General features: G+C 36.2%; 1 protein-coding gene across 4 annotated transcripts in view; it reads right to left on the minus strand.

Annotated features, from left to right (window-relative positions):
• LOC119784144 (kelch-like protein 29) overlaps positions 1-26635 on the minus strand; it is a 259595-nt gene that overhangs the window by 193909 nt on the left and 39051 nt on the right. Inside the window, exon 1 of one of the 4 annotated variants that reach the window (XM_038286068.1) lies at positions 14724-14949. The exons of the other annotated variants lie outside the window; for them this stretch is intronic. The gene's annotated coding sequence lies outside the window, so the exon portion shown is untranslated. Of the gene's footprint in view, positions 1-14723; positions 14950-26635 lie in introns of those variants that run through there. 4 annotated transcript variants of the gene reach the window in all.

The following is a 26635-nucleotide window of genomic DNA, read 5'->3' on the forward strand; positions in this document are numbered from 1 at the left end:
TTTAAGTACACCCTTGAAAACAGTAATAAATAAATAAAAAAAGTAATATAAACATATGACTGTATATTTACAGTTCTAAAATTATTTTTTATAAGATGTCTGATACTAATAATTAAAATAACTAAGTAATCAATAGGACTTATTATCAAAAACACTATGCTAATCTGCAGCAGTTTGTTGTAAGTAGTGGGATAAGTATGGATAAGTAATTATGTTTTTTTTTTATGATAAAAGAACAATAAAGCAAATTAGATATTTTAAAACCTTTTTTTTTTTTTGCAATTTTTTTTTGCAGAGAGAGCCAGCACTTTCGAAAAGTCCCTTTGAATAATCCAGTTGTAGTAACGATGTTATCAATATGTGCAAAATAGGGGTTTAGTCCATTGTACTTGGAATCCAGAGGTTGTGAGTTGAAGCCATAATCCCACAGACTACCATCCTGCACTGCTCCCCAGGTGCCGCACAATGGCAGCCCACCACTCCCCAAGGGGATGGGTTAAATGCAGAGAGCTGATTTCGTTGCTCTGTACTCGTGAAAGTGTAATGACAATAAAAACGCTGGGAAAAAATACTTATTTAATTGGACTAGTGCAGTATTATAACTATAACTCCCAACACTGGATTCGAAAAATGAATAATTTTAATGTAAACGAACTTCTAATGTTCCAACAAGTTTTGGATAGAAGATCTCCCTGCTCAACCTGTCAATTTAGGTGGACAGCAATGCCTTGGTTTTGAATCCGTGTCATCGTCCTTTCATCTACAGATGATGGGGTAAACAGTACTTTCTGAAATGCTCAAACCTTTAGAAATTGCATATTAATGTCTGTGGATCACTGAGGACTCTCTAAAGTTGCCACTGGCCACTTTGGCTGCTTCTCAGATTAATGTCCTTCTTGGCTGGCCTGTTAGTTTGGTGGACTGTGATATATTGGTAATTTAGTGTGCGTGCCTTGATTTGTAACTTTCATCGCAGATGTTTTCTTAAAAAAAAACTGCGGCCTTCACAACTGGGTGCTTTTATGATAAAATTATACTATTTGTTACTTAAATGAAGTAGGGGTATAAGAGTGAAAAGAACTGAATGCTAACAGGTGGTCACACCTTCAAGAGCTTTGTATTTTTTTAAAGAAAAAAATTATTCACTTTCACGTTTCACTTCAACCCTACAATTACTCACTGCTATGTTTGGTTTCTCCCATTACCTTTCTTTATTTTATTGGGACAAAACGGAAAAAAAGTAAAAAGGGGTATAAATAATTTAAAAAGGCACCATGTACTGGATCAGTCCTGTATCTGAAGACATTTCCCTCCCAGCTTCAGCGCTTAACTATATTACATGCGACTGATGCGGCGCAGCATCTGCTGTCTAATGAACAGATTCATAAAAGCAGACAAGCTCAATGAGTGTCACTTACTTGATGTATCTATAGTCAAAGTTATCTGACAGTTTGTAAGTGCTGGGGGCAAAAGAGGAAAAAAGCAGCTAAAGGAAACATGTCAAGACAAAGCAGAAAACAGAGTGATGGAGTAAGAGCATGACGCTGGGTTTAGGGGGAGGCAGACTGTCAGGTCTTTTTGTTCAGCTCTACCTGTCAGCTAAAGACAAGAAAGAACTGAAATGCTTCACTTGGAGAATGCCCAAAGCACACAATTGCATTCGACAGCCCTAGAGACGCAAGGAGGGCCGTTTCAATGTGGAGAGCTGCGTTCTCCAGTCTATTTATTTTAAGAAATTGTTTCACTTCCCTGCTTCAATTTTTTACATGTTTTATTGCAAGTGTGTTCTATTTTTTATCTATATTCAGGCGACTTTTCATCAAAGCACATTTGCTGTCCGCAAACTTCATGTATGAAAACAGTGAGTGGGGAGATCCTTTCCTCTGAGAAGCAGTCCATCTGTAAGAGATCCACTGCCTCATGTTAAAGAGCGGAAAAAAGAAAATGGTTTTAGTCAGCACCATCACACCGACAGCATATCAGCTTGGCTTAGGAACAATCCTATCCTGACTTGAAAATGATCAAGGCCAGATAGCAAAATGCATATGGCAACACATCCACACAGGAAACACAGAATTCCATCTTCACACATACACCCAAGCCCAGAGAAGCCAGGAGATATCAGGAGAAGGTTTTTATTTAGACGACAGGCTTGCTGCAGGCAGGCAGGCGGGAAGGTACTGTAGGTTCTGGGACAGTCACTGCCATTTTCTCTCCATTTTATTTCCTTTCTCTATTTGTAGTCCCTATCCTCCCTGGCCAACCATTATCACCGGGCAGCAGATGGTTTCCTCCGACTTGACAAAGCCTGTGCTGGAGAGGAGGAGGAATAGGAGAGCCAGATAAATAATATTTTGAGTTGAGCCAAGCCGTTGTGTGTTGTCATCAGACTGACTGTGGAAGGTTTGGAGTGTATGCAGCCTACCTGCCTATAGACCACCCACTGGAAAAACTGTCAGTAGGAATCTAAAAAAATTTGCATAAAACCTAGAAGCAGTAGTTTAGTTAAAATACTCAATGCAAATGTATTGCTTAATGTATGATTATTGTTTTGTTGAAATCATTTTTAACCTAATACTAAATATTGGTAGATTTTGAAATTAGCCAATTATTCCTTAAAGGGTTCGAAAATATATATTTTTTTCTATTAAACTACATAAATGGATGTATTTCTCTTTAAATGTTCCAGGAATTATTTTTTAAATTTACTAAACATTATTTAAATCCCACTTATGTCTCTAAAACCACCTATTGGGTGCCTTGCTATGGTTAAAAAGGGGTTACTACATTTGATTTTTGTTATTGGTTTAGCTGGGGACTAGATGTAACTCATCAGAACTGATGCCAGTAGCTGTATCCTAGGCAGCGGTGGCTAGCTCTGGGATATAAAATAAGTTAAATGGTTTTGCTATAATGAGAAATAAACATAATTTCTACTAAAAGCATTCAAATTTCTGAGCTATTGCAAAGATCGCTCTGCATGCCAAGTTTGTGTCGCTGTCAATCACAGCTGTAACCCGACCCAGTGCTCAACCCTCCTGCATGCTCCATATATTTTGATGTATTTCCCTTAAATTCAGTAAAAAACAAGAAAAGAACATTAAAGAAATTAAACAGGGGATAAATTGGTTGACTAATGCAAAAAGTGGGATTTAAGGTCTAAATCTACAGCTGATGGCCGAGATAAGACATTTCCGTCTCAGACAAATATGATCCCACAAACATGAGGGTAAGTTCAAAGAAGGAAGACATTTTGTTTCTTCATATGCAAAACATATACACTAATTGCAAGAACAATAATTAAAATAAATGTAAGTTACAGCAGTCAATTTTGGCACAAGGTACAAAAGAAAGTATCTAGCAGAAAAATGTTTTTCTTTTTTGCTTCAGGGGCTCTATAATAAAAATCTATTATTGGGGAATTAAAGGATAGCTTTTTTACATTGCCACTATTATGCGCAAACTAAAACATACAGCTAAACCCTTAATTAATGTTCCATTAGATTTTACTGAAGGCTACAAAATTAAAATTAATCATCTCCTGGTTTTAAATGTAAATTGATACAATAAACCTGGAAATAGAGGAAAACACGTTAGTTTAATCTTAAATAAAATATGACATCAACATGTTAGAATTGAGCAAATGAAAGCTTAATATTAGGCTAAGTCTTGACTTTTAATAGATGAAATCACTGTCATACTCTAAGCACAGCTGGCTCTGTGGTTAGGCTGCACATTGTCTTGTTTGACCAGCTTGACTTTGTGTTTACTGCTCTGACACAAAGCTTCCCTGGGGGGGAGTGCTTTACCTCTGTGTCTCCACTAGATAACAGCTGATGGCTTACAGCTCAAAGTATTTTCATTGGAGTCAATTTTAATGGGGTAATCTGTCATATCACTAGTTTGCAAAAAGCATTTTAAACTCCACAACGTGTTTAATTATTTTAGGACAATTTGCAACATTACCATCTAAATTTGCATGTAAGAAGAAATATGCCAATCTATTTCTGTTGTGTTAAACCGGAAAATAATAGCACATCATTATAAAATCTAAGGGAAATAGCAATTGATGTTTTACTTTTCACAAATTATCTGAAAAGTTAGGTGTCCATTTGTATTGAGTCATTTCTTTTAGAAGTATACGGATTTTTTTTTTTCTATCAGCTTCACTCAAATACAGACTGCAGTTTCTGAAGTAAGCCGACCTAAATCAGACTGAATGGATGGCATCTTAATAGCAAATCTCAACTATTTCTGAATATTTAGATTCAAGTCTAGGCTAATAATACATGAATATGCTTGAATCTAAACCATTCTTTTCAGTCTAGTCTTTTGCAGATTTAAAGGCTTTTTTTTTATATATTTTTTTTTTTACTAGGATCACCATCTATTAGTTAAATCCTTTTTCTCATAAACTTTGATCCTGCTGACGAAAGAACCCTTTTATGATGCTGCCAGCACCATGACAGGATACAAACTGTTTGAAAATGGGGAATAAAGTTTCCAGGTAGTTATTTTATATAAGCATTTTCTTGTCAGATTTCTATATATATATATAAAAAAAGAGTGAACTAATTTTCATCTTCTTTACAATAATCAGTACATTATGTTGCTGTATCACATTAATCCCATTACAATACTTTCAGGTATTGAGTTTTTACTATGCAAAATAAGGAATAAAACAGCTTATTGGATAAGAATATTTTTGAAAGAAACTAAAATAAGACTTTTTTTTATAAAGGGGATGTTATCCCTTTTAAACTACTAATTACAGTAAAGGTGGACTGTGGATTTTTACCAATTAAACAGATTTTTTCCCCCAACTTAATTCCGTTTATCACTAAGAGGATCATTATCTGAGGGTGAATCATAGCTGAATGCAGCCTCTCCCTCCAGTGACCAAGCAGCGGAGGCCAAAACGTAATTCTGATCGGCACGTTGCTTTTGGACAAAGCAAACACTGACATCTGTCTCTGTGCGCCGATGTACCGTCCTGCTGTTGGAGTCCACGTTGTTGCTCATACAGCGTTTTTTGCCACTGGCTACCATCTGCTGTGAGTATGTATAGGAGGGGCTGTGTTGTGATCCAGGACTTCGGGCTTTGAATGCTTTCAGTTATCCACATCCAAATAAACAGGAAGGTTTGCTCATGGCATTGTGTTTGTCTTTGCTCTTTGTTCAAGCCAGCCATCGCCTCCCTGATTTATTGAACCGGTTTAATCCTAGAAAAAACAGGGAGCAGGACATCAAGCTTTCCAAAGAAAACTACAACCATGGATATTTAGCAGAAGCTCCAGTTCTGAGAGCACTGTAGCCAAGCTTGGACGTAGAAAATCCCTCTCAGATTCAGAAGTGCCTTAATTTCAATAAACAAACAAAAGAATCTAAAACAGAAAATAATAGAGAATTAACAACCAGAGATTCAAACACTTTTTCAAAGGTCTGCTATTAGTTTTATGTGAAAAATATGCAGATAGGGTTTTTTTTTTTTTTTTTTAGATAATTATGAAAAAAGACAGCCATAATAAGAACCAGCATCAATAGAAAGGAAGAGCAGAATTATTTTCTAGAAATTAGGAAATATAAGATAACATTTATGATTGTTATGATCATCAAGCCTCAAAGGGCTACAATACCAATTGATATACAACTTTTGTCCTCATGGATTTTTTTTTTTTTTCAAGAAAAAAAATTAGAGAAGACAGATTTAAGACGGGAAATAAACTCTCCTTTTGGCAAATTTCACAAGTGGAAATGTCTTTACAGAGCAGATCAAATCAAATGACAGCCTAAATATTTGCAAACGAATCAGACACAGCCTTTCCCTCATTTAGAGATAGCCCTTTACTGTTATAGATTGATTATAATTCAACTTTAAATATTCATTGTTTATTAGGTGGCGAAGTTCATTACAGTGTAATTTCGATCAGCTAACAAACAGCAAGATAAAACAAAAAAATGGTTTTACTGTACCTTTTTTCCCCTGGTGGATTAAGCTATTTATTTTTTGCTCGGAATGGATAAACCCAGAATATTACCAGAAATATGGTAGTCCAACACCAGGCTGCAATTATGCTTTAAATTAAATGCATCCAAAAAGTGAAACCTCTCCAATCAGCTTTCTCCTGGGAGATGCATGGACACAAATTCAATCATAAAGAAATTTCAATTACTGCAGTCCCTGCCATGCCTTGCCATATTGGACTGCAAGGGTAAAATAATATCACACTGTTACTCCACACTATGAACAAGAACTAATAAAAAAAAAATGTATGTGTAAGCAAGGAAATTGAATTTAGCGCAAACTGAATAGGTTTTTCTTCCCTTTGGCCAGGCATGGACCGATGCAGTGAATCTGGTTTGGTAAAATGTAGAAGGAAAGAGGAATAATGGCTTTTCCCTGAGAAAAGACATCGAGAGAATGGCATCGCTGGAAGGGGTGAAAGATTGAGAGCCAGAGCAAAACAAACTCATCCATCACAATGCTTTGTATCATTGTGTTCTGCAGATTATTTTAAGCTTTTCCAAGATGTAAAAAAGTAAAAGATTTTTTTTCCCCTTTCCACTCCTCCATCTAAACTCTTGAGCAGAGAGAAGTCCGAAAATGACCAGGAGCCTTAAGGAAGGCACAAAAGCGCACAACCCTTTTCTTTTCGGAGATAATTCACTTACTGCACAGAGGTATCTCCTTTCCATGACAGAGCGCTGACAACTAACTGTGAAGAGGAATTGTTCTGGAATTCTATCATAACGGAGGTGATTACCGAAGCTAAATAGCAGGGCAGCTATGTCCAATCTATTCAATGAGAGCAGAGCAGAGCACCTCTCTGGTAAACAAAGAGACTACTGCGCCATATTTGGCCGCCATCTTAAAATTGACTGGTGCAGAAATGTGCCGAACATCGACATCCCATATGATAAAGTTATGCATTGAGCTTGAATGCTGCCTAAAAGCCAAAAAGTAAAAAGGAGATGGAAAAATTGAATCCATGATATCAGCGACAGTGCCTCAGGGGACGAATGGTTTGAAAATGTTATAGCTAGACACTTAATATCCTAAATAGCTTTAGCTTGAAAGCTAAAATAAAAAAAATGCTTTAGGGAAATAATATTTTTGTTATTTAATAGTACAAAATGTAATGGTAACAGTTTTAAACATAGGAGCAGTGCAGATACATCAAAAACATGTGGAAACTGAGCATCCAGTGGTTCTGTTTTAAATTACCTCAGTGACCTAAAGGTTTAACATTGCTGAAGAAAGTTCGGGGACTAGAGTTTTCTCAGAATCAATATAAAATATAGAGCAGTGTTAGTTTACCTGCATGTTCCTGTGCAAAGATTGTCGGCTAGATAAAAAAAAAATAAAAAATCCCACATATCTTGATCTTTATTATATGCTATACTCCAAAGAATTCAAATCATGCTATATATTAATGCTTTAATTGTTTTTGTATTAATACCATAAAACTTTTATATTGTTACTACTGAAGCACTGATCAAATTTTTTTTTTACTTCCGATCAGATACCTTCAAATACCTGAATACAGATATCTGCAGATCCCAGCACTTTTCTGAAAACCAGAGCTATGTTTGCTTTTTTAAGAGACTGTCATAAACTCCTCTCTACAAGTAAAGACTATATGCATAAATGTCCACATGTGCAATCCAAAAGACAAATTGAGATTAGTACAAGGTCAGAAAAGAAAGACATTAGAACGGTAAATCCTGTTAAAAGAATAAGTTCCATCCTGAAATCAAATCAATTGTATTCATTAAATCACACAGAGAGAGGGCGATAAAGGGGTAAATCTTCCTGTAGTTTTAGATTTTTCACCCAACTTATTAATATAAAAATTTGAGCTGAGCGATTAGTGCAATTGCTATATAATCCCAATTAAACAAAACACTATTTCCAAACTGCAGAGGCTTTCAATTTTGGTCACACTGACTCTTTCAATCCATCTATTTAGGTGGCTTACAGAGGTTTGGCTGCCATAGAGAATGAAAGAAAGAGATTTAGATAGCACTCAGTTTTAGGTATGAGAGAAGAAGTGAGCAACAGTAACAGAAAAGTCCTGCTGCAATGGACTCTAGATATGTAAACTTTTAAGTTCATGAAAACAGTAAAAGCCTGAAGTCAAACATCTGCATGCTTGTGGTTAGCGCAAAAAAAAAAAAAATCTAACTATAACTGCAATTGCAATATTGGTTAAAAAAGTAGTAAAGAAAAACAAAAATATACCGAGATTGATAGATATAATAAAATCTGATTGGTGCACCTCTAATTACTCAGTTTTATCATCTTGTGGCCAAATGTGCGTTTGCAAAGCTTTTCAACTCATATATGATGTTTTGGTTAAGTTGGCTTGTTTTTATGAGACCTATAAATCGACAATGCCTGGCTCATGAGAGCAGAGATCGAGCAGTTTTCTGAAATGTCATATCCACTGTCAGGCACTAATCCGAACTATAAGAAAACAAATGTCAGCCATTACTGATGGTTGATTTTTTTTCAGGATAGACAGTCTGAGCAGACAGAATTGTAAAATCAAAACAACATAAATCCTTCCCGACAGAGACAGACAATGCTGACCTGGAGCAGCATAGAATCCCAACAAAAAGGAAACAAAGCAAAAGCACTCTGGAGGATATATACGCTACTGATGTGCCATAGAGAGGGGTACGGATGCAGACTCTATAATTTCATGCCCCAGGCCGAACAAGTGAAGGGGAACGGACTTTTCTCCCTCTGAAATTTAAGCTAAGACACTCCGACAGCTCCTGGCTTGATGCACACGTTCCAGAAAGGGAAGCGTGATCGCAGAGGCAAGGCCGATAAGCTTCAGTGAAGAAGCGGGTCTGGAAGGCCCGTCTAATATCCCATGAGTAATAAGGGGTTGCAGCATTTCCCTCCAAAACACACCTCAGTCTTTCTTAATTCTTCTGCTTCCTTTTTTATCATGAATATGGGCCAAATGACTAAGCTACCAATGTTCTGTGAAAATCTGTTATCTACAGGGTGAGCAGCATAGTAGGGGTACTTACAGAGGGTGACCAGTTGTTGGACATGTGGGCAGTGGGGACTTCTTGCTGTCATGGTCACACTTCCCAAAGGAAAATGTCAGGATAGAGTTGGAGATATAGGTCTTGAGCAGGCCATGACCCAGCCTGATGTGTGGTGAGTGTTTGGGGAGCAAATATCTAAGGCCTGTCACCACGGCACCACCAGAGACCCACAGACAGCTCTGATCTTTGAATAAAGCTATGGCAATGTAAAAATTTGTCAGCTATTGGCGTAGACATTGGTTAAGTTATAGTACCTGACTAGGCCCCTTTTACCGTGTTACAACCAAAATATGTACCATCAACAGTAAAAAAACAAATGAGCTGCCACAAAGAAATGTTATTTATGTTTCATTGTCAGCATAAGGGAAAGAGATCTGTTTTTCTGTTTCTAAATATTGTGTGAGACACAATATGCTTTAGAAATGACAATAAATACAAAATAAATACTTAGAAAAGTAAAAACTTTTCAAATAAATGAGCCAGAATCTTCCTTCCCGGTGTCTCTTAAAGCAGATGGACAAACTTACAACCCATGTTTAATAAGATCATAATCCTACAAGTTAAACCTTGGAGCGGACACACAAATAGGGCGGATAAGAAGTCAGATGAAACTTCAGAGGGAAACTCACAATTTTTATAAACTGAAAACATACTTTCTTGGCTAAAGCCCTATTAGAGCTGAATATGTTGAGAGATGTGTTGTTACTTATAGGCAACCTAAAAAGGCATGGAATAAACACTAGCATTCTCTGGTCAGGAAAACTGAAAGGTTTGGTTGTAAAGCTGTGTAATTAAAATAGTGGATTTTCTTCTCCCCTACCAAAAGTACTCTATGTTCAATGCATTATTTGTGCTAGGAGTTAAAAAAAAAGTTTGTTACATGAGTTTCTTTTAGGCAAAACAAGACATTGTGGTAAGATTTATATCATTACTCCTGCATTCAAGCTACTGCTGGTAACATTTACTGTGATGTCCTTCTTCTTAGCGCTCGTTAACATGGCACAATTTTAAAGTTGTCATGTGATTTTTATAATTTAAGAGACACCACACATGATGATTAAATCAAGGATAGAAGAGTTTTGGTCATAAAGTGTGATCTCTCTCCTGCCACATAAGAGCTGATGTCACTCAGAACATTAAGCTGTCAGATGAGAAATGTCACCAGACCTCTAGAGATTCATTGATTCACGTACCCGCAGTAAACACTCAGCTACTGGTAGAAACTAGAACTGTATTGTTTTACGGTATAGGGACATGTATAACAAAAAAAAGGACAGGTAGCAAATAGAAGAGTCACAATACAAACATTATAATTATTAACTAGATCTTAACTAGTGAATTCAGTCAAGTATGAACAGATAACTGCTATTCTTTAAGCAGGTAATAAGGCAGCAAACACTGAAATAAAGACACTAAAGGAGGACGCTTTGCATGTTTCGGTTTAGTAGTATGTATGTAGTATTTAGTAAAATGTGAGCAACAGGTGATGTGTTGGTGCCTTTGATGTTCAGACAGTATTCCAATGAAAATAAAAAAATATATATATATGTTTTTTGACTAAAAGCACTTAAAGAAAAACATCCGCTGTGTGTACATATTGTGATCATTGAAATTGCATTGTCTGGTGGCGCTTTATTACTCACAGTTCAGGGCGAGATTTTGAATGGGGATAAAAGGATGGGAAATGGCTCAGGCTCGGTTCTAAGTTCTACAGGTTTGGATGGATATGGGTCTGAAAAATCAGACCAGTGCACGACTATGGTTTAGATCAAAACTTTCGCTGAGACTCATAAAGATGAGAAAGCGCTATTTCTTTTACATATTCTTACTTTTTCTTGTTTGAATTGAATATTTTGAACTAAAAGCTCACAAACAAACTGTGAAGAATAAAGTTGACATGTAGCCTTTACTGTAAGGATTAAACTAGGGGGAAATCATGTCATGGCAATAACCACATGTATGAAAAAAAATCTTCAAGGACTAAGCTGTCATATTGTCTGAATGAAAGAATACTCTTACCGTTGTGTTTATATGTCGACTGCATCTTTGAAAACAATCCTACACAGCGCTTCGATACCGCCTCAGAAGAAAAGAGGTCTGTGAAAGTTGCCCTTGCTGCTTTCGGAGCAGCATTTTGCTGGATGAAGCTATAGAAAGCAGACTGCATTTACAATGACCTTACGCTCTTATATAAACTTCAACAGCTAAAGATCAACCTTCATTTTCTGTACAAGTTAGTAGCACTGTTTGTTTGGATTAAGAAAGCTATAGATATCCTCCCTTTATTCTATTAGATTTGCCATAACCCTACACCCTCCAATCCATTTTTCTTTGCTTATTTGGCTATTAGAATAACTGTTGAAAAATGTTATAGGAGAGCAGTTATTTTAAAGAAGTGGTTTTAAAACTTTTCCTATGAGGACAAAATCCAGCCTTCTTACCTAAATGTCCTCCCAACTTTAAATGAACTTTATCTAAAGTGGTAAACAGGAAGGCATCAATGTTCTTTGCAGATTGTTTTCTTTATATTATTTATTTTTTTTATAAACAGAAAAATATTAACTTAGAATATTTTACATTTCCTCTTGTTTTAGGGTGTGTTTTTTTCATGCATGCACCAATATAATAACTGCTATGGTTCAGTAGCAATTTGCAAAAAAATACATCAAAAAATAATAGAGAAGCAGTGAGGGTCAATGTGTACAGAGCACTTATGTTATGTATGTGATGGTTATTAGCAAGACTTTGTTGACCTTTGGCTTTTTACATTTTGTATCTACATCGTTATGTTGAAATAACGCAAGAAAACTTTTTTCAACAGTTTTCAACAAAACTGTGCCTGAAACTTGTGTCATAACCAACAACCAATAATAGAAATACAAACAACTCAAAGCTCTAATGGTATACTCCGTTCAAGAAGTGGTATATATATATATATGTATGTATATATATATATATTTACTATATACTATATATACTATTTTCTCACCCCTCATGGGGTGGTATGTGTCATCGTCAAGCTTAGCTGTTCCTAGGACTGCACTATATATATATATATACCGTATATATACCGTATATACACTCACCGGCCACTTTATTAGGTACACCTGTCCAACTGCTCGTTAACACTTAATTTCTAAGCAGCCAATCACATGGCGGCAACTCAGTGCATTTAGGCATGTAGACATAGCCAAGACAATCTCCTACAGTTCAAACCGAGCATCAGTATGGGGAAGAAAGGTGATTTGAGTGACTTTGAACGTGACATGATTGTTGGTGCCAGAAGGGCTGGTCTGAGTATTTCAGAAACTGCTGATCGACTGGGATTTTCACGCACAACCATCTCTAGGGTTTACAGAGAATGGTCCGAAAAAGAAAAAACATCCAGTGAGCGGCAGTTCTGTGGGCGGAAATGCCTTGTTGATGCCAGAGGTCAGAGGAGAATGGCCAGACTGGTTCAAGCTGATAGAAGGGCAACAGTGACTAAAATAACCACCCGTTACAACCAAGGTGGGGAGAAGAGCATCTCTGAACGCACAGTACGTCGAACTTTGAGGCAGATGGGCTACAGCAGCAGAAGACCACACCGGGTGCCACTCCTTTCAGCTAAGAACAGGAAACTGAGGCTACAATTTGCACAAGCTCATCGAAATTGGACAATAGAAGATTGGAAAAACGTTGCCTGGTCTGATGAGTCTCGATTTCTACTGCAACATTCGGATGGTAGGGTCAGAATTTGGCGTCTACAACATGAAAGCATGGATCCATCCTGCCTTGTATCAACGGTTGAGGCTGGTGGTGGTGGTGTCATGGTGTGGGGAATATTTTCTTGGCACTCTTTGGGCCCCTTGGTACCAATTGAGCATCGTTGCAACGCCACAGCCTACCTGAGTATTGTTGCTGACCATGTCCATTCCTTTATGACCACAATGTACCCAACTTCTGATGGCTACTTTCAGCAGGATAATGCGCCATGTCATAAAGCTGGAATCATCTCAGACTGGTTTCTTGAACATGACAATGAGTGTACTCAAATGGCCTCCACAGTCACCAGATCTCAATCCAATAGAGCATCTTTGGGATGTGGTGGAACGGGAGATTTGCATCATGGATGTGCAGCCGAAAAATCTGCAGCAACTGTGTGATGCCATCATGTCAATATGGACCAAACTCCCTGAGGACAGCTTCCAGCACCTTGTTGAATCTATGCCACGAAGAATTGAGGCAGTTCTGAAGGCAAAAGGGGGTCCAACCCGTTACTAGCATGGGGTACCTAATAAAGTGGCCGGTGAGTGTATATACCGTGTGTATATATATATATATATATATATATATATATATATATATATATATATATATATATATATATATATATATATATATATATATATATATATATATACTTTGCAAAAGTCTCACAACAAAAGCATAAAAAGCAGCTTAATTGATTTCTGTATATAAATATATAAATACTACATTTTATATATATATTAGGACACATATTTCAGTTATAGTTGTATAATGAACTTTGACTAATAACTTTTATTTAAGGGCATTTGCATCAAATTGGATCAGAGAATTCTGGAGAAATAGCTAATTAACATGAGCCACTATCTTCAAATAAGAAAATTGATGAAAGACCATTTCATATCATTTTATATCATCATCATTGTCAATCATACATGGAGGTGATCTGAGGTAGTCGTATCTGTACCCAAGTTTACTGTGAAGAGATGACTGCATGAAAGTAAATAAAGAAAATCTGACTCAAACGCCTGAAGAATAACAGACTTTATTAAAAACATCTAGGATGGTCAAAGTTTTGGACTGATGAAACCAAGTTCAAACTTCAGGAGGACAACAGAAAAGCTTGGTAGAAGATGTAGAAAAAAAGTCACAAAGTATACCACTTTATCATTAAAACATGGAGGAGGCAGTGTGATGATTTGGGCATGCATGGTAACCAGTAGACCAAATGAGCTGGTGTTTATCAGTGTGACAGAGAAAAGCAGCAACCAAATTAATTACAGTATGAGGTGTTTAGACATACATGTACTGTTTGCTCAAACCCTTTGATAAACAGTGAAACTGATTGACAGGCAGGCTATAAAAGATACATGTATATTTTATAACATACTGGTCATAAAACCTGATTCTGATTCTTGAAACTTACTATTTTGTTAAATCTCTGCTAAATCAAATGTGCTGATTATTTATCCAATTTTAACACCAGATAACTCTTCTTCTTTTAGACTTTAAATTAAAGCCTAAGGGAGTTAGAACAAGGCCACTACCACGTAAAGCATAATGACCAATCTGTCAGCTCTTCTTGGGTGAGCTGTGATGAGGTAACTATGTCACTTAGTAAATGAGTAGCTATCACCTTTCATTAAACTTTCCAAAAAATAGCAGAACTGAATATGGTACAACAATATCTGCACTACTGCTGTCATATGAGAAACCTCTCATGGCATTTCTAATTTCTACCATTACCAGAGGACTGAACTTATAAAACTGCTTTTTTTTTCACCCAATCTTTTTAAATTCTAAAATAGAGTAATGAGAATTAAATATATGTCTCCATGTGACCAAACTTCACAAGAATATGAAAACGGTCTAAATGCTGATTCAAATTTTGGGTCCATCACATGACTTACCAAAAGGATGGCTCCCTAAGAACATCGGCCAAAGAAAGGTGGTGCTCCAGCAGTTTTTCAAGTAAACTGTGTTGATGTCCAGGCTTTGAGGTTTGAGAAACTGGAACTTCAGCCCTGCTCCCCCAAGGGTTTGAGAGAGGACTGAAAGACAGTTTTTATCCCAAAAGATGAAGTGGTCAGCAGAGCTTTGCACTCCTACAAGCACAGGAGGGAGTCCACACACAGAGCACTGCTTGGGGTAAGAAGTACACCGGAGAGGCATGCTGGGATCATTAGAGACTGAAGTCTCCTAAAGAAAGCTGAGAAATAGCCATGAACTGAGCAGCGGCAGGTGGATAAACAGACCTTCGCTTGAATTATGGGAGGATTCCTTTTTTTTCACAGAAGCAAAAGAGTCTTCTGTTAGGAGACGCCTTTCAAGTGCCTGTGAATGAGCTTCTGTTGATTTTGGCCTGTTGTTGGTTATTTCAAATGCTAATGCCAGTCTATACAGATGGCAAAAGTAATTTCAGGGTCCGTCTCCCATGTTCCCCGTGTTAAAAGTTACAATTAACAAGTAAAATTACATTACATTTGAAACATACTATATATTATAAATCAGTTTTATATATATATATATATATATATATATATATATATATATATATATATATATATATATATATATATATACACACACACACACACATATATATATATTCCAGAATGACTAGTTTAATTATGATCCTGTATTATTGGGTAAGAAGCCTTGACCTGAAAAAAGGGAAAACTTGCAAATCTTATATGTGTACAGTATAAAGCAACTCACAAAGGCTTCTGCATGTTCTTCCGTTTTTTATCTAAAGAAACAATGCAACGTTACATATTTATGTCATTTGAATAGTGACATAGATATACAGTCTACTGATTTCCTCTCTTTACACACATTGTAAGTGTGACTACAAATTCGCAAATAACAAGGGTAAAAACATTTTGAAGGCTAGTCATGCGTCTTTGCTTGGACGCTGACAGATAGCATTAATATTTATGGGCTTGATGATAAATCACTAACATAGATGAGTCATGATATTTAAAACTGTCCCTGTAGCCAAAAATAAAGCGGGTATACCGCAGAGAGGTGGAGCTTACCTGGATATGCCTCTTTTTCTCCATCTCACATATCTGGGTTGACATCACAGATCAATAATGTGCAAAAAGAAACACTATTAGTGGTTGAGATGTTTGGAAAGCACAGCTGTGGCTCTATTTGTTCCTGAACGCAATCATGTTCTACAAATAATATCTAATCACGCTGTTTGTCTATAATGATATATATACTGAATTAGACAAACTCCTGTTTTAAATATTTTAGGATTTTTTTAAAGTATATTTTTTTATGTTTTATCCTCCTGACCAGTAGTAGTGTGCAGACTAAGACAATGGTTCCTGCTCTGTAGTTTTTGTATGAATAGAGCAGCTCCCACATTGTTTACATACAAAACAGCCACTGATGATGCCAGCTGCATCATCTCCACTTTCTTGTCTTTGTATTTCTCAACCCTGCACATACGTACCCTGCACACATGTCAACAGGGGCTTGTAATCTTAAATAGTGTACAGGTTTGAGCTGTTAAGTCTCTTGTAGAACGGGAAGGTAGTTTTGGTTGTAGGAGGGGTAGGAATGGGGACCAGGAGGGAGCATCTTTAATCCAAAGCTTATTGAGCTGTCAGGTTTTGCTCCCTATCAGAGAACATTGATTTTCTGTCACATATTGGACCGTGTGTGCTTTTAAATTCGCCTTTGACAGAAGCGCTTCATATAATGGCCCTGCTTTGGTGGTTATGACCACATCAGGATGCCCGTTCATCTATTGATTTGTGTTGACGCCAAGCATAGTCCTTTATTTAAATTGATCAATAGCAGTGTAGCCAAGTGCTGGTTTCACACACTGATGTTTAATGAAAACTATCAGGCAGTATATTGAGTGCAACACAGTGGAGGCATCACAATCTGATATGGGGGAGGCACAGCAGCAGCTAATAGTGTTAATGTTTGTGAAAGATTTAACATTCTTACTCTGGCAAAGTAGTTTCAGCAAATTCTAAAGAAAGGGCTGTAAAAAAATGATAACTTTAAGCATTAGTTGTATAAGTGACCTTTTCAGCTCTCAATTGAGTTGTCAAAACCTCTACTGCATGAAAGGGGCGTTAAAAAGTCAGATCACATTTGACTGATTAAATAGATCCATTTAGGTTTCTATTGGCCTTTACTGAAAACAGTATTTTATCAGGAATAGCAGGCTGAGCAAAATACAGCATCTAAATTTCTCTAGTTTCCAAATCATTAAGCTGAAGGAACTGAACATGCAAACGGAACAAAAGAGAAACCAACAAATTAATATCAAAATTAATCTTGAACAGTGGAAGACAACAAATGGGTTGTATTTTCCACCGGGACCGGGTCTCATAATGGAGATATACAATGTGCATTAAGAGGACATTGCTTTTGAGAGCAGTCACAATCTCTCGGCCATGCCTGGACATTAGTGAGAGTCATTAGGCTCATTTAAATGAGGTTGTTAAGCCGATGAAATGGGGCCATATATTGGAGTGCAGAAACAAAGGAAAGTCTCCCATTTCTCATTATTGCACAACCTCCTCAAAGTCGAACACACAATAACTTGGTGAAAGGAAGAGCTTGGTGGAGACATTTAAAAGGCTAAAAGTCAGAACACCCACAAAGATTAAAAAAACACTGCAATGTTTCTAAAATAGAGACATAAATTTGCTCTGCATTTTTTTGACAACAAAACTTGGGTAAGTTAACACATATGCACAATGGGAAAAAAAAATGCAAACTCATTCCTTAACCATTGCTAAAATAAATATTATGTTATGAACCAGGATTGCTCGTATTTTAGGTGGAATACAGCAGCCAAATAGTTAACATATGAATATAAAGACATACTCTGTATAGGTAAATAACAAAATAAAAAAAGGAAAAATGAAAAAAAAAAGAAGGATCACAGTGGAAATACTAAAAAAACAGATTCCACAAAAACTAGATGAAATTGACCCATTGCCAATTTAACCACGAAAATAAAGATGCTCTGAATGATCAGAATGCCATTAGATGTCATTCAAAAACAGGTAAGCAGTCAAGGAACAAGTTACAAGCATAACACTTTTCTTCTTGGCATCAATATATTTTAACTAGACTCATGAACTTTCTGAGTCACTGCAATATAAAGACATGTCAGTCTATAATTAACACCATCAACTGCAGAGGAATAAACAACCCATCCAACGATTGTGAACATAAACAGAGACAATAACTACTCCCGAGAGTGACCTTTGAGGAAGACCAGTCTTAATTTCTAAAGCAGTAGAATTGCATTAATAGATGCAGCAGGCTCTCACAGAAAGCAGTTTGAAAACCAACAAAGTCTACATATTGTATATCTTTAAGAGGATGCCCTATTCTACAGAAGCAAATGTTTATATAGGTTTTAAAAAAGCTAAGCACGTGATTTCTATTCCTTCAAAGCAGGAATAGCAGTCATTTTGACAGGAGGGTTTGTCCTGTGGCCTACTCTAAAGCCCGACTATGCATAAAAAATAAATAAAAACACAGTTTTATTTGTTAGACTTGGGCTGGCCATAAAGATATATATCACGTATTAACATTTTCCCAATATATGAAACGTGGTCGATACAATTTTCTATAAATTAAATTCAGTGAGGTTTTGAAAGACGATATGAATAGCCGATGATGAGAGGTGCTCCACGCTTGACCAGAATGCTTGGAATAGAGCCATGTCAAGTTAGAACACAACACCATAGCAGATTAGGTGTTAGCTGGGAAACCAGTAGCTACACAGACAGCCATGTACCTCAGCAGTGAGACAACACCCTAAAATGATTGTTCCCCCCAACTAAAACTACGGAGGAAACGGCCCAAACCTCAACAACTGACATTGTTGAAGGACCCACTTTGGTAGTGACACTAAGACAGTGATTACCACCAATCTTTTATTTTTTTACCACTTAAAGCAGCAGCATGTGCTGGAGTACACTTAATGCAAAAGTCTAGAAACCCTGAAGACATGCTAATAATAAGCACATTAAATAATATACTAATAACATCAGATATGTGGTCATGTTGCACATGAGAACACACAGAACCATGCATAAGCCTCACCTGCCATTTAATAGACAAAGATTGGAATTTGAAGAGCCAACATCTTCAAACTGCATACTTGCCTGAAGACTACACAGGTGAAATCTTTGCTGCAGGACTGTGAGAAGCAGTTGCATCATGGGCCTTGATTGAAGATAAACACGTTTGGATCACAACATACAGCGGGACCAACTTAGCCAAGGCCACAGTCCTCATCAAATGGACACAACTGCGATGCTTTGGGCATCAGCCTCACTCAGTTGTTAGTAAGCTCCCCTCTGTTTTAGACCTGCCTTTGCTGAATTAATTTGCATCTATGGTGGGGAGAAAATTATTACTGAATATCTATCTATCTATCTATATATATATATATATATCTATATATATATTTATATATATAGATATATATATATGTGTGTATGTATGTGTGTATTTAGTGTTTTCGTTTGACTCTAAATACAGTGTTGCATTAAACAACTAAATCAAGGCAGGGGGATTCACAATTGGCATGATAAATTTGGAATTGACTTATTTTAGTGCAAATTTTTACATTACATATTAGGGCTATATGATATTAGAAACATTTGACATTTCTATGTGTTCTAAACATTTGATTTATCAAAATGCCAGCACTTTACAGTAGTAACCATTCAAAATTTCCCCACTTTCCTTAATGGGTCCTTGCTTAGTCCTTGGCTGGTCCCCTACAATACATTTTTTAAACATTAATCTATGTACTGAAATATTCTTTCTGTTATGTTATTTGTGGACATTAAGATCTAAAGAGAAACGTTATCTCCTGGTCAGACCCTGTAATTCAGTGAGAGGGTAGAGTCAGAATAAGAACATATGCAAGAGGGGGTTACTCCAGTGGCTGGAAGTTGGAGGGGATATTACTGGAAGTTGCAGGAAAGTGGGCTGCCATTCGGCTGCCATTCGGCTGGGAAGGGCCACAGCTACTGTATGTTGAACTCCATCTAGTTGATAGCAACCTGTACTTATTTCACCTCTTTCTGTGAATGTGTGTGCACTCATTTATTTCTTTCCTACATTGCAGGACCTCTAATGTGATTGTTTGGGCTAGGGTTGTCAAAAGTATCGATACTAAAAAAAAGTATCGACACTGAAACGTTGTATCCGGATACAATACTCATTCTCAAAAGTATCAATACAGTGCTACGACCAGTGGCACCTAAACAGTCATTCATCTAAAGTGCAGAATAGAGGAAAATGCACTTTCTGAACACTGTGTGAATGAATAAATCTGTGCACATTTCAGTTTCAGACTTGTTTTGTAACAGGTACAGCTGCTGAGAATTATTTTTGTTTCTTAACCGGTTTGGCTAGCATCATTGTTATGTGTGCAAAGCATAGCCAAGTAAGGAAAACTTAATTTTAATTTGGTAAGTTTTTTTATCAAGCTTGCTTAATACTGTGCACAGCAAACAACCTCAAAATATTGTTCTTATTGTTTATTGTATTTATTTATTGTATTTTAATTACTAATCAAAATATTTCTGTTGAAATTTGGAGTTTTTATCCTTGTAGTATCGAAAATGGGCACATGTATGTTGCAATTACGATCCTCAAATTATACATTATGCTGTTTTGCAAAATATTTGCGAAAAGTTGAAATATTTATCTTCCTACTGGAGTCATGTTTATTTTCTTAGTTGTCTGAAACGATGTTGAAAATGTCAATTTTTAACAAGGATGACAATGGTGTAAAAACATCAAAATATTCGACAAAACAATATATTCTGTAAAATAAAATAACCCCAGTGGGTCCACTTATGCTGTTGTTGTTTACCTTTTTTTCTCAAGGAAAGCAGGAAAGACACAAAGGTGGAGCAAGCTTTTGGTTTGGGCAAGCTCACTTTCTCATGAAAGAAGAAGAAGACAGACTTGGCTGCTCTTTAGAGGGGTGGTTACCTGTCCCACCATAAGCTGGTGACAGAGTCACCTACCAGGTGGGGTTCCAGTCACAAATTGATTGCTAAGGTGCTGGAGCAACACCAAGGCATGTCTTATGTAGTGGATGCACATAAGAGTTAGATAAGTTAGTTCCCTCCAGGCAAAAACCTAGAAGTGCTTGATAGTATGCAGAAGCCTTAATCCACTACTGGAATTTATCGATTCAGTCTCTGCTGATTGTTGCGTGATATTTAGGGTTGATGCTGCGTCTCTTCAGAACACAGATTCTGAAAACATCAGATGAGTCGCAACTCACAAAGTACATGATAATAACAGTCATAGCATACCAGGATAAAAGTATTCCAACCAGAAAACAGACGACCTGCTCCATGATGTAACTGTGGTGGACTTTTGTTTTAAGATACATCAAAATAAGAGCAATGTTGGATAGAAAAAGGACCTGATGACTTCATCAAGAGCTGAAGAACCAGAAGAAGAAGGGGCTGGAGGTGCTGCAGCGCTACTCATCCAGAACAAACGGAGACTATCATTGGGTAGATTCCTTAAGAGAACATCTTCCACCACCAGCACAGGACTTGCCAACAATGAGACAGTAGAAAGGTAACTTGACTACTACTTGCTGCCACTAGATGTGGCCAATGAAATGGACCACATGCTATGGTTTGAAAATCAATAAGAAGAACTTCCCAAGAGTGAGTTTTGTAGCAAAGCTTTAATATTGTATCCTGGCAACCAGCATCCCAGCTAGTATTGTTACCAGCCACCAGGCAGATTTAAAACCAGAAGAAACAGATAGAAGTTGGGCACTTCCTTGCCCACAACCTGTAGACTTATCATTCTGTTCCAGTACAATAATTATTGTTCCTTTTTTTCTAAGCATAAGCTGTTAACAGTGGAAGAAATGTCTTTCTTAGTTATCTTCTCTTTGAAAGCTGCTGGAAATTGCACTGAGCATTAAAACAATTGTTTGTTTTATTGATTTTTTTTCTTCTGAAAGACGACATTTAAACAATAAAAGGAGACATTTTGAGAATGTATTTTTATTTTAGTAGCCTTTTATATACTGTTATGACTGAATGTCATTTTTGCTTCTTTTCTACTGTAAAACTTAATAGATTGGAGATTGAAGATTTACAATCAGAATTAAGAGTTTTATATTTTATTTGGAATAATTTTAGTACCTATTTTATCTGACACAGTTGTGTAATTTTACATGTCATGGTAAAGTTTGACAGAAAATAGTTACATATTTGAATAAAACTAACACTTTCCTATGTTTATGTCTCATTTAAGACTAAAATCATTTAAAATTGACAAAAATATATATATATATATTTTTAATGGGGGAGTGGCGGCCTAGTGGTTAGGACATAGAGCTTGGAATCCTGAGGTTCTGTGTTTGAGCCCCACTCCCAAAGACTGCCACTCTGGCTCTCTGAGCAAGACCCTTAACCCCTGATTGCTCCCCAGGTACATGACGATGGCAGCCCACTGCTCCCCAAGGGGATGGGTTAAATGCAGAGGTAAATTTCTCCAACGTGACATCAATTACTTTCAATTATTATTATCATTAATATCATTATATTATATATATATATCAATATTAAAAAAAGGCACAAAAAATGTTTTATTTGTATTATTATTAATTATTGCTAATATTTTAGCATCCATAAATAATCTATAGTAACATTATTACTGTAGAATCAAAGTCTTAACCATTAAAACCACTGCAGGCTTTTAGGAGTTAGGGAGTAACCAAGACTAAATAAAAACTAAAGAAAAGGTTCAGTCTGATCCAGACTGGGAGATTTGTTTTGCTAGTCCTGACTTAATAAAATTTTATGAACATAGTGGGAGTTACCATATAGAAAGTGAGACTGTTTTCAAGAAGATTTGAGCTTTTGAGTGTACTGCTCCTTCATACTTTAAAACACAATGTTCACAAATGAGGAAGTGCAAAATAAAATATAATTAAAGAAAATCATATCATAAAGCGAGAAAGATTAAACTTCTTCAACACCCACTAATCACAACTTGGAGAAAATGCTGCTTAGATACAGATCTTAGATTACGTTTGAGATTAAAAATTGTCATTTTAAAGAGTATATAATTCCTTTTTTAATTTCAAAGAGATAATTTTCCTTGGATATCTTATTTTTTGTGCGGAGATACACAAAAATGAGCATCCAGTATTCAAATTTTTTTTTCTTTTTGTTGGCTGTTCTTTTTGCAGAATTTTTAATTTTTCTGCCTGTGTCTACAGCTGGGTACAGCTCTGCTAAAAATCTGCCATATGGTAAATAGCCCTTAAATTAGGTCCCTGGCCTTCCAGCTTGGTTATCTGTGATGATCGGAACACTGTGTGCTGCTTGAAAAGTCCCATTTTCCCTCTGGCACACCATTTAACATGTCTCATTTACCAGGAAAATATGCAGGTCACACACCAGGAGATTTGTGGTCACATCCTCACCACGCTCGGAACAAATCTAAAGGATTTGAATTCGAATAACTATTAAATTTCCTCTCCTCCTTGTGTTTCCACCTGATAAATATTAATGTTTTCTTTTTCTTTGACCACAATAGGCTTTAGGCAGGTGCCTTCAGTAGTAGGAGAGAAAAAAATGTCTTCTCTGTCGGGTGATGATCACTAAGTCTAGATCTTTGAGAGGCACTTTAATATACCTACAGAAGAATCAACATTCAGTCACAAAAGAAGCAAATATTCAGGTCAGCTATCAATATAAAAAAATAGAGTTATGCATTCGGATTGAGACTGGCACTGTATACCATGTAACATATTATTCACAGGATAATATTATGACAAAAAGATAAGGTTTGCTATTTCAGAAACAAACACAGATCAGTTAGTACATTAAAAAAAATTCAAATCCTTCTTAAGTAAGAAAAACAACATCTCAAATACTCTGCATCAGACTCAGCCTTTGTTTTCTCTCAATTTGCTTTCCTTAGAAGGCTTTTATTAAAATGTCTGATATTCAATATTAAAGATTTGTTTTACTAGGACCTAATTTCTTCAAGTAAGTTTGCCTCTCATATGCTGATTACAATAAATTAACTTCTTAATAGTTTTTTTTCCTTTCCATCATATAAATAAAAATTACATACCAGGAGAATAATTAAAACGTATTAAAAAGCTCTAAAGATGGATGAGTACATGCAGATCTAAAGAAAACATCCATACATAAAGATAATTTTCAATCCAGATAGTCAACAACTTTCTTGGTGTTTAATTATTGGATAGTTTTCTTTATATTCTTCTTTATGTAAAGAATAACACATGACGGAATGTTAAGCTTTACAGTTTCGCAACAGAGTACAACTAATAAAATGTAAGATAATTTGGGATAAGGAAGGAATTCGTTAAAAGTTTGTGTTCACATTTGCAAAAAACTTGCATGGAAATGCTATAGCTCATGCCCTACACTATACTGCAAACATATTTAGGTCAGTTGTCTTGAAACCAGTGGCAGGTTTACTTTTTGTACATAAATGTTGCCCCTCTGAGACTTTGTGAAGGCAAATCTGTGTTTTGCATGGTCCAATATTGTTTCAGTTTAATAATGCAGAAGCTATTAGTCAGCTTTATATTTTTCAATATATAAAAACTAACTATTTTTTGAGAACATGTTTATCTAAGATATAACAAACATCTAGAAAAGGTACACTATATTATATTATTTTCCATGTGAATACCACATTGTTCATGCTTCCTTATCTTTTCTGAAAAGTTCTTTAAATCAGTTCTACCTGTCTTTATCCATGCTGGGTTGGTTCCTAAGGTTTGAATAAGGAGGCAGGCAGTCAAGGCAGTAGAATAAAGTGTTAGCCTTGCTGCATGCAGTTAGCCAAGCCTGTTTTGATGTTCGGCCAATCAGGTCTACACGATTTCACCTCTAGCTTCTCTAAGTTTGCTTCCCTTCTGCGACTCGGCTTGTCAATCAACTGCACTACAATTGTGACAATAGTTCCTGTCAATTCAGGGCGTAGCTTTGGTGCACCCAGAGCTCTCCTATACTTCTGTATTGCAGAGGAGCTACTGCACATGTACAACTTTTAACGAGAGTCAATGGGAAAACATTTTTGCACCCTAGGGTGGGAATAAATAAAAAAAACGAAAAAAACCACACAACTTTCTTTACTCCTCATTTAAGATAGAATACTTATCTTGCACATCTAAAATAAATATATATTTATATATTTCGAAATATTTAAATTTTATAATTTCATTTTATGTATTTTTTTTTATTTTCATGTCTCAATCAAGGTCATTGGGTGGTAGGGGCGGTGCCCTTGTGCCCTCTATTGGCCAGTCGCCACTGCTTGAAACAGACATGAACATCACTCACATCTCATCTTCACAAAAGTATTAATATGGTTTTAGCCTATGCTTTGCAGCTGAAAAGGCTTTGACTTGTCTGCTATGGTTCTATATGTATGTGGTGTTTATGTGTCCCTTCTTTCAGGACAGCATTTGTAAGGTCAGCTGAGGTTGGACGAGATGGACTATTTGCAGACTATGCATAATCCATTCCAAAGGTTTTTTGAAACCTTTTCCAAGTAAGAAAAAAAAATCCTTGTTCATTTTTTAAATCAGCATGGTTAAATCAATTCCATACAGTCCTTTAAATATTTCCATTTATTGCTGCATGCCTCCTAAAAGAAGTTGAAACTAAAACAACTGGAAAAGGTTTTCTCTATCCCTACACAATTTTTCCATTATAAATGCATAAAATCTTTTGGAAAGTAAAAAAAAAAAAAAGAAAAAAAAAGAAAGAAATCTAAATACCAAAAGAAGGTCCTATAAAAAGACTTTTATTTCAATCTAATCCATTTTACACAAACTCAATATTATGCAACATGCATAATCAAAAACCTTAGAAAAAAAATAAAGCATAAAACTTAATAATGTTGGTGAGAACCAGTTTCTATTATATCACACCAATGCTAGTTTGTAACAGAGTAATTCATTTTAGACTAATGCTAAATTTGAATTCTCAATCACACAAATATAGTTCAAAAGGTTCAACAGGTTTCTGAATGTATATGCAAATTACACGTGTGCTATATGGGGATATCATGGTCTGGCCTGGATTTTATGTCTGAGACGGAAAGTTTATAAAGTCAAATTAGCTATAAATTAATTTGGAGTAATTTGAATGTGTTCAAACCAATTCACAAAGCAAAATCCAAGAGGAAAAAAAAAAGATTTCTAATGAAATACAATGTTAATGAATTACCTGTAAATTATGCTTGGCTTCATTTTGGAAAGATTAGGGGCCTCCAAAATTCAGGAAAGCAAAGAACAGGTTGTTTTGACTGGTTGATTTTTGGCTAGTCAGGAGACCTTTGTTTTTTGTAGTCTCTTGGTTCTCGATCATATTCTGGGATTTGTGAGTTACTCTACTCACACAGTCTTTTTTTGGGGTAATCCTGTTTATAAATTAGCAACAAGGTCCAGTTAGCTTTTGGGAGTCAGAGGCTTCTGATTCCTGTGGCATTCATGGCCTTCTAGTCCCAGAATCTCTCCAATGTGACTCTCTAAAGAGCCATCGCAAAAGAGGATGAAATTCTGTGAGTGCCTGCCTTGTCCCAAAGCACGGTGGGGGGCCTGGTTGCATGTCCCAGTTTCTTGTAGAGGTTTGAAGCTCTTAGGGGTAGGTACAGCAGAGCAAAGCAGCATCTTCCTTCACCAATGTTTAAAGTTAATATCAGCATGGGCATGGGTCCACCAAGTCCAAACTTACTATCACAGTTTATGGCATAATAGGAAATTAGAAAGAATATTATAGACAAGCAT

Source organism: Cyprinodon tularosa, unplaced genomic scaffold (assembly GCF_016077235.1).
Source record: "Cyprinodon tularosa strain WSP-4 unplaced genomic scaffold, ASM1607723v1 ctg22, whole genome shotgun sequence".
Lineage (NCBI taxonomy): Eukaryota > Metazoa > Chordata > Actinopteri > Cyprinodontiformes > Cyprinodontidae > Cyprinodon > Cyprinodon tularosa.